Source organism: Alligator mississippiensis, chromosome 3 (genome assembly GCF_030867095.1).
Source record: "Alligator mississippiensis isolate rAllMis1 chromosome 3, rAllMis1, whole genome shotgun sequence".
Classification (NCBI taxonomy): Eukaryota; Metazoa; Chordata; order Crocodylia; family Alligatoridae; genus Alligator; species Alligator mississippiensis.
In genome coordinates this window covers 166,749-183,684 of record NC_081826.1, presented here as the reverse complement: position 1 = coordinate 183,684, position 16,936 = coordinate 166,749, and the positions used below count along the sequence as shown (strand labels likewise).

The 16,936-nt window shown below is 45.6% G+C and overlaps 1 long non-coding RNA gene across 1 annotated transcript; it reads left to right on the top strand.

Moving 5' to 3' along the window:
- Positions 1-1,337: 1,337 nt before the first annotated feature.
- LOC132249206 (uncharacterized) lies at positions 1,338-6,503 on the top strand. Its single transcript, XR_009460597.1, has 4 exons — positions 1,338-1,576; positions 1,681-1,764; positions 1,939-4,860; positions 5,424-6,503. It is a non-coding gene; the product is annotated as an uncharacterized LOC132249206 (long non-coding RNA).
- The last annotated feature ends 10,433 nt before the right edge of the window (positions 6,504-16,936 follow it).

The following is a 16,936-nucleotide window of genomic DNA, read 5'->3' as shown; positions in this document are numbered from 1 at the left end:
CGGGGGCTTGGACAGTGAAGAAGTTCTTTCTTATGTCCAGCCTGAATCAGACGCGGTGGAGTTTGTGGCCGTTCGATCTTGTCATCCCTTGGGGTGCTCTGGTGAACAGACGTTCCCCCAGATCCTGGTGAGTACCCCTGATAAACTTAAAGGTGGCCATCAGATCACCCCTGAACCTGCACTTTTCCAGGCTGAAGAGCCTCATGGCTCTCACCCTCTCATCATAAGGTCTGTTTTCCTGACCTCTGATCATGCACGTGGCTCTTCTCCGTACCCTCTCAAGCTTCTCCACATCCTTTTTGAATTGTGGAGCCCAAAACTGGACGCAGTACTCCAGCTGCGGCCTCACCAAGGCTGAGTACAACGGGAGAATGTTCCACACTTGTTCTTTCATGTTTCCAGGAGCTGTTGTGTGTGTATCTTTGCAGGTCATGCTGTGTGTACGGTGGTTACTGTGATACATCACGTTTTGAGTGCCTGTGACTATCCAGCTCCGGGAGGCCGCAGACAAGCCTTTGAGAGCTCGGGTAGCGAGTAGGGGGGCTGGATGTGTGTGCTGGAGGGTGGGAGAGGAGCTTTCCCTGTCTATTACTTTGTGCCCTTGCATCCCCTCTTTGGGATGACAATATTTCTGTTCTTTTTTCAGAAGCCTGTATGCATCTTGTGGGGCAAGAGGTATGCAGGGAGTTCTGTGCCATGCTGGTGGAAGAGGAAGGAAAACAATGCTTAAAGGTGGGTGTGGTTGGAGCGTATGGGGGGGTGGTGAGCATTGTTTGCCCTGGGCTTTTTTGGGTGGGGGGGGGAACCCCTAATGTCTGATAGATAGTGTCTTGAGCTTCTTGTTTCCAGCAGGGTTTTGGCCTCCTGGGTTGCCCCAGAGCTGGGTGGTGTAAGCCTGGGTTGGGTTTAGGCTGCCTGCGAGTCCTTGTTCTTTTGTAAAGGCTGAAAATAGTCTTTAAGTATATAGGTGGTTTCAGGGTTTGCCCCTGGTATGTGGGTGCAGATCTTGGCCTTGTGTGCTGAGGCAGAGGAGCGGGTGCTTGTGTCCCTGCCTGTGCTGCCACTGGCCTCCTTTCAGTTCTGGGAACTGCACTTTGTTCTGTCTCTCTGGGTTTGTCACTGGTGTTTCTTTCTAGTTTGATTTTTAAAATCACTGCAGCACTTTTTATTCTTCCTTTGCTTTTCCCAGATCTGGAAAGAGGGCCATGTTGGCACCTAAATTGATGCCCTGCTTTGGGGAGGGGCTTGACTGCACCCTGCCTGCCTTGTTTGAGGGGGGTTGGCAGTGTGCTGCTTCTGGAGCCCTGGGCTGGGGGGGGGGGGAAGGGAGGGGTCTTCACTTCACTACAATGAGAGATGAGTACTCTTCCATGTAATAACTGCTTGTTGTTTTGGGGCGATGCTAACGTTTGGACCGTGAGCGGAGGCGAGGTGAGGTAGAGGTAAAGCGACCTAGAGCCACAACGTTTTGGGAGGTGGAGGACACAGGGGACTGCGCACCGATGGTGACTTCTGGGTCACCTGGAAGGAGGCCTCTGCCCTTTTGCTGGAGTTGTGTGCATGAGCAGAGCGTGTGGTGAGTAAGATGTTACTTGGATCGGTGTGGGATTGTGTTCCAGTGGGGCAGTTGTTTGTCCTTTGCCCTTCTGTTTGGGAGTGAAGTTAGCTCTGTGCCCTCAGGAGGTGCCTGTGTACCCTGTGCAGAGAGGAAGGCAATTGGGGATGAGGCTGGGCTGGAGAAGGAGCAGAAATATGGCAGGTTGGGTGAGTGTTGTCTCTAAGGGCTGAGGCTTCTGTCATGGCTGGAGGGGTGTGTCTTGGCCAGGCACCGCTTGGGGAGCTTTGAGCTGGGTGGGTGGGGTGGGAATTGTACCTGACAGTCCCTGCTTTTGTTCACTTGTGCCCTTTGGGGTGAACTGCCTGTTCTGTCCCTCGTAGGATCCTGCCCCGCGTGGAGGGAAATGAATGCAGGTTCAGGGAGTGGAGCCAAGCAGTGCCCATGGAGGTGGAAGCAGGAGGAATTGAATGCTGTGACGTGTGTTGGCGCCCAGTCCCTAACCCAAACCCAGTCCCGGATTCATTTGTGCACCCTTTACCTAACCCAAACCAGTACTCATTGGCAAACCTGTTCCCTAACCCTAACCCTTTGCCTCACCTTAACCTGGACCCGGATTAATTTGTGGACCCATTCCGTACACCGAACCGACACCGGACTCATTTCTGAACCCATTCCTTAACAGTAACCTGGTCCCAGATTCATTTAAGAACCCATTTTGTAATGCTAACTGGTTCCCTAACCATAATCCAGACCCAGACTCATGTCTGGAGCTGTTCTCTAACTGTAACCCTTTGCCTGACCCTAACCCAAACCTGAGCTTATTTCTAGACCCATTCTCTAACCCTAACTGACGGCCCGATCCAGTTGTGGATCCATTCCCTAACTAACATGCACCCCAACCCTAACCAACACTAAGATACATACGTGGACCCATTGTCTGACCCTAAAGCACACCTGGACCCGGATTTGTTTGTGGACCCATTCTGTACCCCTAGTACTTGGCCTAAGCATAACTAGCCCTAGATTCCTTTCTGAATCTGTTCCCTAACCCTAGCACTTGGCCTAACCCTAACTGGCCCTGGATTAATTTGTGGACATGTTCCCTAACCCTAACACTTGACGCAAGCCTAACAAACCCTGGATTTGTTTATGAGTCTGTTCCCTAACCCTGGCACTCAGCGTAACCCTAACTGGCCCCAGATTCAGTTCTGCATCTGTGTTGTAACCGTAGGATTCGGTGTAACCGTAAGTGTACTCGAATTCATTTCAATCTGTTCCCTAACCCTAGCCCTTTGCCTTGACTTGGATTCATTTGCGGACCTGTTCTGTCCCACTAACCTTCGGCCTAACCCTAACTGGCTCTGGACTTATATGTGGACCTGTTCTGTGCCCCTAGCTCTTCGCCTAACCCTAACTGGCCCCGAATTAATTTCTGAATCTGTTTCCTAATCCTAGCACTTGGCGTAACCCTAACTGGGCCTGAATTAATTTCTGAAACTGTTCCCTGACCCTAGCACTCGGCCTGACCCTAACTGGCCCCGGATTCATTTGTGGACCTGTTCCCTAAACGTAGCGCTTGGCCTAACCCTAATGGGGCCTGGATTGATCTTGGAATCCGTTCCCTAACCCTAGCACTTGGTATAACCGTAACTGGCTCCGAAGTAATTTCTGAATCCGTTCCCTAACCCTAGCATTTGGCGTAACCCTAGCTCGATCTGGATTAATTTCTGAATATGTTCCCTAACTGTAGCACTCGGTGTAACCATAACTGGGCCCAGATTTGTTTCTGAATGTGTTCACTAACCATTGCACTCATCGTAACGGTAACTAGACTTGGATTTGTTTCTGAATCTGTTGTCTACCCCTAGCACTTGGCCTAACCCTAACTGGCCCGAAATTCATTTCTGAATCTGTTCCCTAACCCTAGCAATTGGCCTAACCCTAAGTGGCCCCAAATTCGTTTCTGAATCCGTTCCCTAACCCTACCACTTGGCCTAACTCTAACGGGGTGCAGATTCATTTTTTAATCCATTCCCTAACACTTGGTGTAACCCTAACTCGATCTGGATTCATTTCTGAATATGTTCCCTAACCCTAGCACTCGGTGTAACCGTAACCTGGCCCAGATTCATTTCTGACTCCATTCCCTAACCCTAGCACTCGGCATAACCCTAACTGGCCCTGGATTCATTTGTGAATATGTTGCCTAACCCTAGCACTTGGCCTAACACTAAATGGACTCGGATTCACTTGTGGACCCATTCTGTCCCCCTAGCACTCAGCCTTAGCCTAACTGGCCCTGGATGTATTTGTGGCTCTGTTCTGTCTCCCTAGCACTTGGCCTAACCCTAACTGGCCTTGGATTCATTTCTGAATCCGTGGCCTAACTGTAGCACTTGCCCTAACCCTAACTGGCCCCAGGTTCATTTCTGAATCCGTTCCCTAACCCCAGCACTCGGCGTAAGCCTAACTGGACTCGGATTTATTTGTGAATCTGTTCCCTATCTCTAGCACTCGATGTAACCCTAACTGGGCCTGCATTCATTTCTGAATATGTTCCCTAACGCTAGTAGTCTGCGTAACCGTAACTGGCCCCGGATTTGTTTGTGGACCCGTTCTGTCCCCGCTAGCACTCGGCGTAACCCCAACTGGGCCTGGATTCATTTCTGAATCTGTTCCCCAACCCTACCACTCAGCGTAACCCTAACTGGCCCCGGATTTGTTTCTGAATCCATTCCCCAACCCTAGCATTTGGCGTAAGACTAACTGGATGTGGATTCCTTTGTGGACCTGTTCCGTAACCATAGCACGCAGCGTAACCCTAAGTGGACCTGGATTCATTTGTGGACTTGTGCTGTCCCCCTAGGACTTGGTGCTGTTGGAGAAGAAAACCCCAGGCCTTAATATGTTTGTAAGGAGTGTTTAGTGGAATGTTCCTTAACCACTGAGCAGACCTATGTTGTCAATAGGTCAACCCATAATTTTCCCAGGTTTGCAGTTTGCCGCATTTGCAGGTTCTTTGGTCCAACTAGTTCTTTGTTCAACTTAGTATATCTTTTGTCATGTGACCTGCAATTGAAACGTATAAAAGGTTTGCTTTGATGGTATGTGGGGGACAGGCTCAGTGCCTCCCTCCTGCAGCTGCTTGTAAAGAAAGGTCTCTGACAACTTTGTGAGTAAAGAACAGTGACGTTTGTTTTTTCCGCTATTCTTGGTGCTGTGAGTCGGATGGCAATGCCTGGCTGTGAGTACCGAGATCCTTGTGGACCGTTCCCCTCTGAATCCCCAGTCACCAAATCATGGTAAGAGCCCTTTTGAAATATCTAAAGGGGTTATTGGTGGAGGACTGCCTGTGCGGGTCGGGAAACCAGCTCGAGCTTACGTCTTCTTAACTTCTGAAACAATCTTTAGACTGCCTGCCTTGTTTGTATGTATGAAAGTGGTTTAAAATTAAAAGGGTAACAAGAAAGTCTAGAGTAAGGAATATAGAAAGCTGGGGAATAGTGTGGGTGTTTTCCCTGGTATTGCTGACCAAGGCTGGGACTAAATAAATATTGTTGAGTGCTGTGCCTTAGTGCAAAAGTTCCTTTGTGTGAACGAATATGAGTCGCTGACCAGGTCTGAGACTAAGGTTGGGTCTAGCCGCCCCAAGGCTGTCTAGAAAGGCAGACTTGAAAGCAAGGGGGCCCAAGTGGAACCTTGTGACCCAGTGGACAGGTTTATCCTTTCCCCATCCATGGTAATTGTCCAGGTAAGTGGTGGTTTGTGTTCCATACCTCCTGAGATTAACATCCATTTAGCTGATGATCTTGCGTTATAGTATTGTCAAGCATTACTGAAGTGTGTCAGGTCTGTTCATTCGCAGGTCCAAGAAGCTTTACGTCAACCACCAGATGTTCCCTGTCACAACCTCAAACCAGGTGATTGGGTGTATGTAAAGGTCCATCATCTGAAAAATGTGCTTGAGCTGACATGGAACGAACTGTTCCAGGTGTTTTGGACTACTAACACTGCTGTTTGTTGCCAAGGTCACTAGATGTGGACTTGCACTGTAAAAAGGTATCACCTCTATTGGACCCTGAAACAGTTGAATTGCAACCTGGGCTAAGACCTTTCTCTGAGGCCAAGGACAAAGAGAGTCAAGACCTCAGTCCGGCAAATGAGGAGCATCAGGGTGCAAGTGCTAGTAACCTCTCCCCTGAACCCAACACTTCAGCCTGGCCAGATTCACCAGTTGGCGATCGAAGATATCATCTCTGACCCCAATGAATAATATCCAGACTTGATACGTGTATATACCAGATGCTTCTAGCGCTATTGAGAACCCGGCCGAAATTATTGAGAAAGAAGCCGCTAAACTTCATCAAACTGATCAATGGAGTGTTTGCGACTGGTTTGGCACATTTGGGGCCAAATTATTTTATAGTGCAATCATGGTCCTGGGGTTTATTCTTTTTCTACAAGTGTTCCTCTTGTTGCTATGGAATTGGCACCTTAGTACATCCCACCAAAGGTGCAACAGTTGTGTCTAATGTGATACTGGGTCAATTGAGATTAGTCTGTCAATTGTTCTGAAGGGAGCATTGAAAGATACTCTAGCTAAGAACAAGTGTCACTGTGCCTCGCAGGATGCATAAATCAGAATGTTCTCACATTGGCCCATTTTGCAGTTTGTCAGCCAACACATGGTTACAAATCTTATCAGTTGTACTATAAGTACAAAAACGGGGCAATGTAAAAGAAAACCCCAGGCCTTAATATGGTCTAAGAAGTGCTGTGTGGAATTTTCCATAACGACTGAGCAGACCTATGAGGTTAGTGGGTCAACCCATAATTTTCCTGCGTTTCCAGGTTCTCGATTCCAGCTAGTTCTCTGTTCTCCTTTATTATATCGTTTGTCAAGTGATATGACATTGAAACGTATAAAAGGTTTGCTTTGATTTTCTGTGGTGGAGATGTTCACTGCCTCCCTGCTACAGCTGCTTGTGAACAAAGGTGTCTGACAACTTTGTGACTAAATAACAGAGTGATGCTTGTTTCTTCCACAGCGTTACCCCTAACTGGACCTGGATTCATTTCTGAATTTGTTCTGTAATCCTAGCACTCGGCCTAACCCTAAATGGGCCTGGATTCATTTCTCAATCTGTGGTGTCACCCAGCAGTTGGCATACCTCCTAAGTGGACCCGGATTCATTTGTGGACTTGTGCTGTCCCCCTAGAACTTGGTGTAACCCTAAGTGTCTGTGGATTCATTAGTGGCCCCATTGTGTCCCCCTAGCACTTGGCCTAACTCTAACTGGCCCGGGATTCATTTCTGCACCTGTGGTATAACCCAGGAGTTGGTGTTAACCTGAATGGGCCTCGGATTTATTTCAGAATCTGTTCCCTAACCCTAGTACTTGGTGTAACCCTAACTGGGCCCGGAGTCATTTGTGAACCCATTCTGACCCTCTAGCACTTGGCATAAACCTAACTGGACCCGGATTCATTTGTCGACCCGTTCCCTAACCCATAGCACTTGGTGTAACCCTAACTGGCCCTGGATTCATTTGTGGGCAGGTTCTGTCTGTGTCGCACTTGGCCTACCCCTAACGGAGCCTGGAATCATTTCTGAATCTATTCCCCCACCCTAGCAGTTGGTGTAATGCTAAGTGGGCTGGATTCATTTGTGAATCTGTGTCCTAAGCCAAGCACTTGGTGTAACCATACGTGGAGCTGGATTCATTTGTGGACCCTTGCTGTCCACCTAGCACTCGGTGTAACCCTAACTGGCCCTGGATTCCTTTGTGAATTCGGTCCCTCACCCTAGCACTTAGCGCAACCCTAAGTGGCCCTGGATTCGTTTCTGAATCTGTTCTCTAACCCTAGCACTCGGCCTAACCGTAACTGGCCCCGGATTCACTGGTGCACCTGTTCTGTGTGCTTAGCATGTGGCGTAACCCTAAGTGGCTCTGGATGTATTTCTGAATCTGTTCCCTAACCCTAGCACTCGGTGTAACCCTAACTGGACTTGGATACATTTTTGTACCTGTCCTGTCCCCTTAACACTCGGCCTAAGCCTAACTGGGCCCAGATTCGTTTGTGGACCCATTCCCTAACCGTAGCATTCTGTGTAACCCAAACTGGCCCTGGATTCATTTGTGGACCTGTTCTGTCTCCCTAGCACTTAGTGTAATGATAACTGCGCCTGGATTCATTTCTGAATCTGTTTCCTAACCCAAGCACTTGGTGTAACCCTATGTGGACCTGGATTCATTTGTGGACCCTTGCTGTCCACCTAGCACTTGGTGTAACCCTAACCGGCCCTGGATTCATTTGTACATCCGGTCCCTCACCCTAGCAGTTCGCGTAACCCTAAGTGGCTCTGGATTCATTGGTGCACCTGTTCTGTCTGCCTAGCACTTCGCGTAACCCTAAGTGGCCCTGGATGCATTTCTGAATGTGTTCCCTAACCTCAGCACTCGGTGTAACTCCAACTGGACTTGGATACATTTGTGGACCCGTTCTGTCCCCCAAGCACTTCGTGTAACCCTAACTGGGCCTGTATTCATTTCTGAATCCGTTCCCTAACCCTAGAACTCGGTCTAACCCTAATTGGGCCTGGATTCATTTGTGGACCTGTTCACTAACCCTAGCACTTCGCCTAACCCTAACTGGGCCCGGATAAATTTCTGAATACGTTCCCTAACCCTAGAATTTGGTGTAACCCTACCTGTATCCGGATTCATTTCTGAATCTGTTCCCTAACCCTAGCACTCGGCCTAACCCTAAATGGGCCTGGATTTGTTTCTGGACCCATTTCCTAACCCTCGTACTCGGCGTAACCCTAACTGGGCCCGGATTAATTTCTGAATCTGTTCCCTAACCATAGAATTTGGTGTAACCCTAACTGTATCTCGATTCATTTCTGAATCCATTCCCTAACTCTAGCACTCAGCGTAACCCTAACTGGACCCAGATTTGTTTGTGGACCCGTTCTGTAACCCTAGCACTTCCTGTAACCCTACCTGGCCCTGGATTCATTTGTGGACCTGTTCTGTGTGCCTAGCACTTGGCCTAACGCTAACTGAGCCTGGATTTATTTCTGAATCTGTTCTCCCACCCTAGCAGTTGGTGTAAAGCTAACTGGGCCTGGATTCATTTGTGAATCTGTGTCCTAACCCAAGCACTTGGTGTAACCGTACGTGGAGCTGGATTCATTTCTGGACCCTTGCTGTCCACCTAGCACTTGTTGTAACCCTAATTGGCCCCAGATTCATTTGTGAATCCGATCTGTCACCCTAGCACTTAGCGCAACCCTAAGTGGCCCTGGATTCGTTTTTGAATCTGTTTCCTAACCCTAGCACTCAGCCTAACTGTAACTGGCCCCGGATTCATTGGTGCACCTGTTCTGTCTGACTAGCATATGGAATAACCCTAAGTGGCCCTGGATGCATTTCTGCATCTGTTCCCTAACTGTAGCACTCGGTGTAACCCTAACTGGACTTGGATACAATTGTGGACCTGTTCTGTCCCCCTAGCACTCGGCCTAGCCCTAACTGGGCCCGGACTCATTTCTGAATACGTTCCCTAACTGTAACAATCAGTGTAACCGTAACTACACTTGGATACGTTTCTGAATCTGTTCCCCAACTCTAGCACTCGGCCTAAGCCTAACTGGGTGCGGATTCGTCTGTGGACCTGTTCCCTAACCCTAGCACTCGGTGTAACCCTACCTGGCCCTGGATTCATTTGTTGGACCTCTTCTGTCTCCCTTGCACTTGGCCTAACCCTAACTACGCCTGGATTCATTTCTGAATGTTTCGTAACCCAAGCACTTGGTGTAACCCTACGTGGACCTGGATTCATTTGTGGACCCTTGCTGACTACCTAGCACTTGGTGTAACCCTAAGCGGCCCCAGACTCATGTGTGAAACTGGTACGTAACTGTAGCGCTTAGCGCAACCCTAAGTGGCCCTGGATTCATTGGTGCACCTGTTCTGTCTGCCTAGCACTTGGCATAACCCTAAGTGGCCCTGGATGCATTTCTGAATGTGTTCCCTAACCTTAGCACTTGGTGTAACCGTAAATGGACTTGCATACATTTCTGGACCCGTTCTGTCCCCCTAGCACTTGGCCGAACTCTAACTGGCCCTGGATTCATTTCTGAATCCGTTCCCTAACCCTAGCACTTGGCCTAACCCTAACAGGGCCCAGATTAATTTCTGAATAAGTTCCCTAACCCCAGAATTTGGCGTAACCCTACCTGTATCCGGATTCATTTCTGAATCTGTTCCCTAACCCTAGCATTTGGCCTAACCATAATTGGGCCTGGATTTGTTTATGCAACCGTTCCCTAACTCTAGCACTTGGCGTAACCCTAACTGGCCCTGGATTCATTTCTGAATCTGTTCCCTAACCCTACCAGTTGGTGTAACCCTAACTGGACTTGGATACATTGTCCCCCTAGCACTTGCGCTAACCCTAACTGGGCCTGGATTGCTTTTGAATACGTTCCCTAACCCTAGAATTTGGTGTAACCCTAACTGTATCTCGATTCATTTCTGAATCTATTCCCTAACTCTAGCACTTGGCCTAACCCTAACTGGACCCGGATGTGTTTGTGGACCCATTCTGTAACCCTAGCAATCGGTGTAACCCTAACTGGCCCTGGATTCATTTGTGGGCCTGTTCTGTCTGCGTAGCACTTGGCCTAAATCTAACTGAGCCTGGATTCATTTCTGAATCCGTTTCCCCACCCTAGCAGTTGGTGTAAAGCTAACTGGGTGTGGATTGATTTCTAAATCTGTTTCCTAACCCAAGCATTTGGTGTAAGCCTATGTGGAGCTGGAATTGATTTGTGGACCCTTGCTGTCCACCTAGCACTTGGCCTTATCGTAACTGGCCTTGGATTCATGGGTCTACCTGTACTGTCCGCCTAGCACTTGGTCTAGCCCTAACTGGGCTGGATTCATTTCTGAGTCTGTTCCGTAACCCTAGCACTCGGTCTAAGCCTAACTGGACTTGGATTCATTTGTGGACCTGTTCTGTCCGCGCAGCACTGGGCGTAACCCTAACTGGGGCTGGATTCATTTCTGAATATGTTCCCTAACTGTAGCAGTTGGTGTAACCGTAATTGTACCTGGATTCCATTCTGAATCTGTTCTTCAAGTCTTGCACTTGGCCTAACCCTAAGTGGTCTTGGAGTCATTTGTGGACCTGTTCCCTAACCCTAGCATTTGATCTAACTGTAATTGTGGTGTGCATTTGTATGTTTCTAGCTTCCATCTGCTGCCTGTTTGCAGCTGCTGTGGTTAGGGTTGTGGTGCTGGAAAATTCTCCAGCTTGGAGCACCTACTGCTGTAATGCGTAACTTTTGTAGGTGGTGCAGAGCCATCGTGTGTCTTTTCCATACCCAGAGCTCCTGGTTAAGAGACAGATTTTCCCTTAGTCCCAGTGTCCATGTGAAGCAGGTACCTTTTCAGTTGTGCTGTAGCTCTGGTTGTAGTTGCTTGCTCTGTGCTGGGGTGCTTTCCTGTTCTGTAGGCTTTGGGCATTGCCTTTTAAGTAATTGAGATCAATTAAGCCGTCATAACTGGTTAGCCTCAGTTGTTCAGACTAGGGAGCTCTAGTTTACCAGTTCTATTCTGCATGCTAGTGAGTTTAAGTTGTTGCACTTGTACTGTCTTACCTTTACTTTTTCCAGGTATCCCATGTACAGCAAGCACATACATATCATGATACTGAACTTACATACATACCACTTACGTACAGATAGGAACATACATAGATGCAGATCAGTTGGTTTAGAGTCCAGGTCCCAGAGACACTTAATCTGAAGTGTAACAAAAGCCTGTAAGTGTTGGTGTTGTTTGAATCTGAAAGAGTAACCTGAGTGTTGTCTCAGACGGCCGGAGCCGACTTGAGGAGGATCGCTGATTACTCAGCCGTCAGGCGGGCTGGTGGATGGAGAGGCGGGACACAGCGTATTGGTTGCAAAATAACTTTTACTTTAACTTTACTTACGCTGCTGGTGGTCGCGACGCAGGTGGTAAGGTTGCTTACGTAGTTACAGGTAACGAGTTGCTTGCGTAGTTACTGGTAACTGGCAACAGAATGAGCCGGCGAGTTTGTAGGCAGAAACGAGCATGCAGGATACGTCGGGAACAGACAGTGATGGGGAGATGTTGGTGGGTGATCAGTCCGCCAGCTTTTCTCTGCCACGTGGCAAAGTTCTCCGTACTCTACCACGTGCTCAGAGCTCTCCAACCTGGGCGGAAGCTGCACGGATTTTTATACATTTAGAGTAGCCAATAACAGGCTGCCAGGTAGGAATAGCTAACGAGGCAGAACGTACCAAATTTGAAAGTGACTGCGGTTATTCAGGGCAGTTCTATTGTGACAGGGGCACTCAACTCATTTGGTTATGACAAGTGTGAGCTGTTAATAGTTGTCCTTACTGGGACTTGAACTTGTAATATTACTTGTGTTGTGGACCCTAACCCTAAGTGAAATCCTGGTGCTAAGGCTTCCTGTCTATGACAGTTGGAAAAGGTGTTATTGTGTTTTGCTGAGGGAAAGTTTGATGTTTTTAGGGTTGTGTTTTGGGTATGAGTTGTTGTTTGGTTTGTAGGCTGGCTTCTAAGGGGCAGAGGGAAGGTGGAGTAGGAGTTTGGGTGGATGTGTGTTGGGCTGAGTGTGGCAGCTAGGTGGATAGTTCAAGTCAGGGCAAAGGGCAGGGGTTGGGTGTCAGGGTTAGGGTGTTGTGTTAGGGTTGGGTCAGGGTTAGGGTTCTTAGTAGTGTTATTGGGCAGGAAACAGATCATTTTGTTGTTTTTTTTCTTTATTCCTGGTGTTTATTGGTCCTTTGAAATACTCATATACCCTCTAATACTTTACAAAACTAATTGCTAGTTGCATATTTTTGTGTGTAGGTCCACAAGCACAGAATGTAGCATTAAAAAGGTAGGACGAGAGCATAGAGCTTACTAAGCTTTAGTAAAAGCATGCCAAATGAGTGATTTGGGAGAAAACCATGAGAACAGAGAGTCTGTTCTGGGTGCAAGCAATGATGTTAAATTGAGTTTAAACCTTTTCATGGGGGGAAAGAAACAAGAATTGCTTTTAGAAGTGACGTGCATTGAATTTAGTGTCAGATGCATAAAAAAGTGCCTGTTTTTAGCAGTAAATTACTTTGTTCTGTTTCATGTTAGGTGTCCAGACTTGGCTTACAAGTTCTCTGCAAAAAGTAATGCACACTGTATAAAGCTTATTAAAAATAGAGCTTGAAAAATAAAAGTACGGATAAGTGAAAACATGTATTGTGCAACAAGATAATGTCCGCTTCTTGTAAACAGTGTGCACTGAATGAAGTTATCTTTGCATGCAAGTGTGTTTCACTACATCGTGAAATGAACATATAGAGCTAGGGCCCAGTAGAAACAGATCTGAGTTTGTTTCTGCTGTATGAATTATTAAAGCAATTCAGGAGGAGATACAGTTAATGTGAACAACATGGTTGTATATCATTAACATTAGTGGGTATTGCATGCATCTATTTCAGGGTCATAGTTTCAAGACATTTGAACTAGGCCAACTAGAAAAATCCTTGAACTGCGATTGTTTCACAGAAAAGTCAGAGTTACAAGACCAGATCTTCAAGTATTTAATGGACTCTGTACCAGCTCTCACCCGTCGAGAGTCTGGCTAGTAGTGTGCGCTATTGCAACCATTAATTTAATTTTTTTTAAGTGAAGTTATTTTTTTTCCAGTTTAAATGTGTGTATACATAATGAGAAGGAATATAGTAAGAAATAACCATTAAAAATATAGTGGAGCAAAGTATATTGGACAAACACTGTTTTCTCTCTGCAGATTTCCTGTTCCTCAATTCCAACTGTAGCATCAAGCTCTGGTAGCAGTAGTTCTTTGTCACCTGTTGGGCCCCTTTGAAGGCAGAGACCATTAACAAATGGTGCGTTGTGTTCTGAGTCTAGCCCATCAGGTGTTTCCTCACCAACTTCTAACTATCCGAAAGCACCAGGCTTTGAACGAGAGGATCAGGTATGTAGAAGTACAAATAAAATCTTAAATAAATTAGATTCTTTAGCAGATCCGTTTGTTATATGTCTGAGATAAGTTTTGATTAGTTAATATCAAGCATGTCAAGATGACTTCTCTGCTAACAGCCATGTTTTTGAGCTAAACAGCTCTTCATAGAAGAGGTTAACATATTAAAAAGGACAATTCCAGATGTAAAAGCTGAAACATTTTCCAAGCCCATTTGCCTTTAAAAATGCAGAAAAATATTATCCAACTAAGAGTTCATAGGATTGAATTTTATCTTTATTCTAAATTTCATACTACTAGAATTATTCAGTAATAGCAAGGAAGGTAGATTTTTAGTGTAGAAGCTGTCAGGTTGGTTATAAAGTTAAAACACAGATGTGTTAAATGTGATGACAACCAATGTCATATGTAAAAACATATAATGCATTCAAGTAATATTTGATTTATTCCACCATCAGACTTGTGTAAAAATTACTTTGTAGGCTTTAAAATATTCAACATGTTTTTTATTTAAGATTAATTTTTTAAAAATCCTTGTTCATTTTGTTTAATTTTATCCTTGCTACAAAGTATTACTAAAGATAGTGTCTTTAGCACATACTAGTCCTCAGTATACAACCCTGAACAAGGTAATATTTTAAGTGAAAATATCTGGTAGGTCAACTTATTTCAAATGATTGAAGTGTTAGGGAAAAAGGCTGTTTCTTCAATGGAACAGGAAAGGAGAAACTCGCAACATAGAAACTGTTGGCATTGCTAATAGGAGACTTTGCTGCTGTGTGACTGCCATTTATTGGTACACGGGGAAACCACTCCGGCATTCAAGCACATTGATTCTAAATGAAGTCTGCAATGAATACCAGGAGTTTGTCCCATTTGAGTGTATGTGATGTCTGCCATGGACCTTACCAACTCTCCTTTTGTAAAACGACAGACATGATTAGTGTGCCTGTGGCTGCCCTCCTCTTCCTTACTTTTGATCCTTACTTTTAAGCTAGCTGCAAGAACCACAGCAACAAACACTGCTGGTCAATTTTGTGTTTATTAAATAATGCTCATTTTGAACTGTCAGATGTTTTGTTTCCTATGACCATCTCTTTATTCATTCTTACTCCTTATTACTTTACCTTAGCCCTTGTCTGAGGTTTGAAGCAGCTAAAACGCACAATTTTTCTCCCTCCTCTACTTTGTTAACCACTGAATCTCTAGTTCTCCGCCCCCTCCCAGCTTAGCACAGCATGTCCTTCTTGCCTCAGCTTTCACCACACTTGAGTTTTTTAATATCGATTCCTGGGTTACTTCTTGAGGAAGTCCTGCGACTTCTTTTTGGTTATGGGGCTCCTTTTGAAATTACTTTTAAGCCTCATGCTTTTGTACGATGCTCGATGCTCGTTTTATGCCACAAGGAAAATGTAACTTTCAAAATCAGCCTTGCTTCTTATACTTCACTTAAGTTGCAGTAGCGAAAAGCTCATGATAACAATATTAATAATGGAAAAAAATGTATAGGTTGCAGCCAAACTATTTCCTATCTTAACTGAGATTGGTATACAGACAAATGCAGATTACAAACAGGCTGAATAGGAGAGAGAGGAAGGAAAACTGCTTTGGCTTGGGCATGGGCATGTGCAGGTAGGTGGTAGCATGCTTGTCACTTCTGGCCAAAGTTGGCGCACTTTCTTAGCCAGATAGTAATGCTCTCCTCTCCAAATATATTTAGTCCAACATTAAGGCCATGGAGGTAGGTGCAGGGTGAAGGTTTCCTCTCCCGACATTAGAATTGGCTAAGGCAACAGCATATGAGAAGGCAAGGTCAAAATCAGGGTAAAGATAGCTCTGGTATAACTCCCTTTGTAGGATTAAAATGACAGAACTATGAACATCCTCTTCCAGCTGTAAAGATCAGACTGGTGCTGGACCTGCTCCCAGTAAGTAGTTACTGACACCATCTGCTTATTAAGATTATATTTTACCAAAGTTTTTCTTTGTTTCAGGCAAAACAGAAAAGCCTGCCAGGTGAGAGTCATCCAAAAATAAGTGAACAGGACAGTAAGCAGGTAAGGTCAATGAAACACCATTATAGATATGTTGGCTTTCCTATAGCATCAGAGTCATGTTTATAGAAGTAATTGCAGTCTAAGATGGAAGTAGAACCCATGGGAATCTACTATGGGGAATGTCTGGTGCAAGGAAGAGAACTGAGACAGCAGTGTGCCTTGATCATGCTGCTGACTAGGTAGTTCCTGGGTTTGGGAGTTGGAAGTTGTTGTTAGAATTAAGGTTGGCCTTAGCCTTGTTGATAGGGAGGAAGACAAGGAACTCCCGAGCTTCTTATATGTGTGGGGCAGTGTGGGGAATGAGAAAAAGGAGCCCTCCAGCTGTGTGTCTATAGTGGGTTATGGAATAGAGAAAATCCCACACAATTTACTGATTCATTTTGATGCACTGGCTGGGGGAGTAGTTAGCTGATTGCACAATTTCACAATGATTACACACTTAATTTATACAACACAATTTTATTTTAAAACTCTTTGCTACGTATATAACACTGCTTAGCTTTAAGAAACAACACAAACATTAAAACACAATAATTACATATATCAGAAACAATGCTCCGAATGCACTTCCTTCCCAAATAATGCTATAAGAATTAGTATTACAAAAACAACTACAATTACAACTAAAAGTTAAATTTGAACCAATACTATTATTTTTCATATTAAACTTACAATCCTAGAATTCCGAGAAGCTAAATACCAAAAAATGGTTTCATTCCTCAGTAGTACAATTTAATGGGTTGGCCTCAGTAGTACAGTTTAATGGGCTCGCCTCAGCAATACAATTCAATAGGCTGGCCTCAGCAGTGATAGGACTAAGTCCCCTTCCTTCAGTCCCTTTCGGGCGCTCTGCAGCTTCAGCGTGAACTAAGAGATTCGTGTTCATGGAGAGGTTGGTTCAGGTGATCAGTCTGATCCGGCCTACACTTGCGATTCTTCCTTCGTTGTTCTGCAACTGAAGTCACCTCCAAATTGGGACAGTAAGTTACAGTTTTTATTGAGCGAGCTGCCGTCAATGGGCTCCTCCTACTCAAGCCTGTCACTACTCCCAAATTTGGGCTCGGATCTTACTCAACAGATTCTTTTGCCTTGTTGAGCATTTTAAATTACCTTTGGGAAACTTCCATATCACTGCAAATGCCCTTTTCTTACCAATCTGGTCAAAAGCCCTTAGGGTTTGATCTCTCGGAACTCAGAATATTTGCTCTCTTTGTAAAAGACTTCTAAAGATAAAATTTAAATTAAGACTTTAAACAAAGTCAGGACCTTTTGC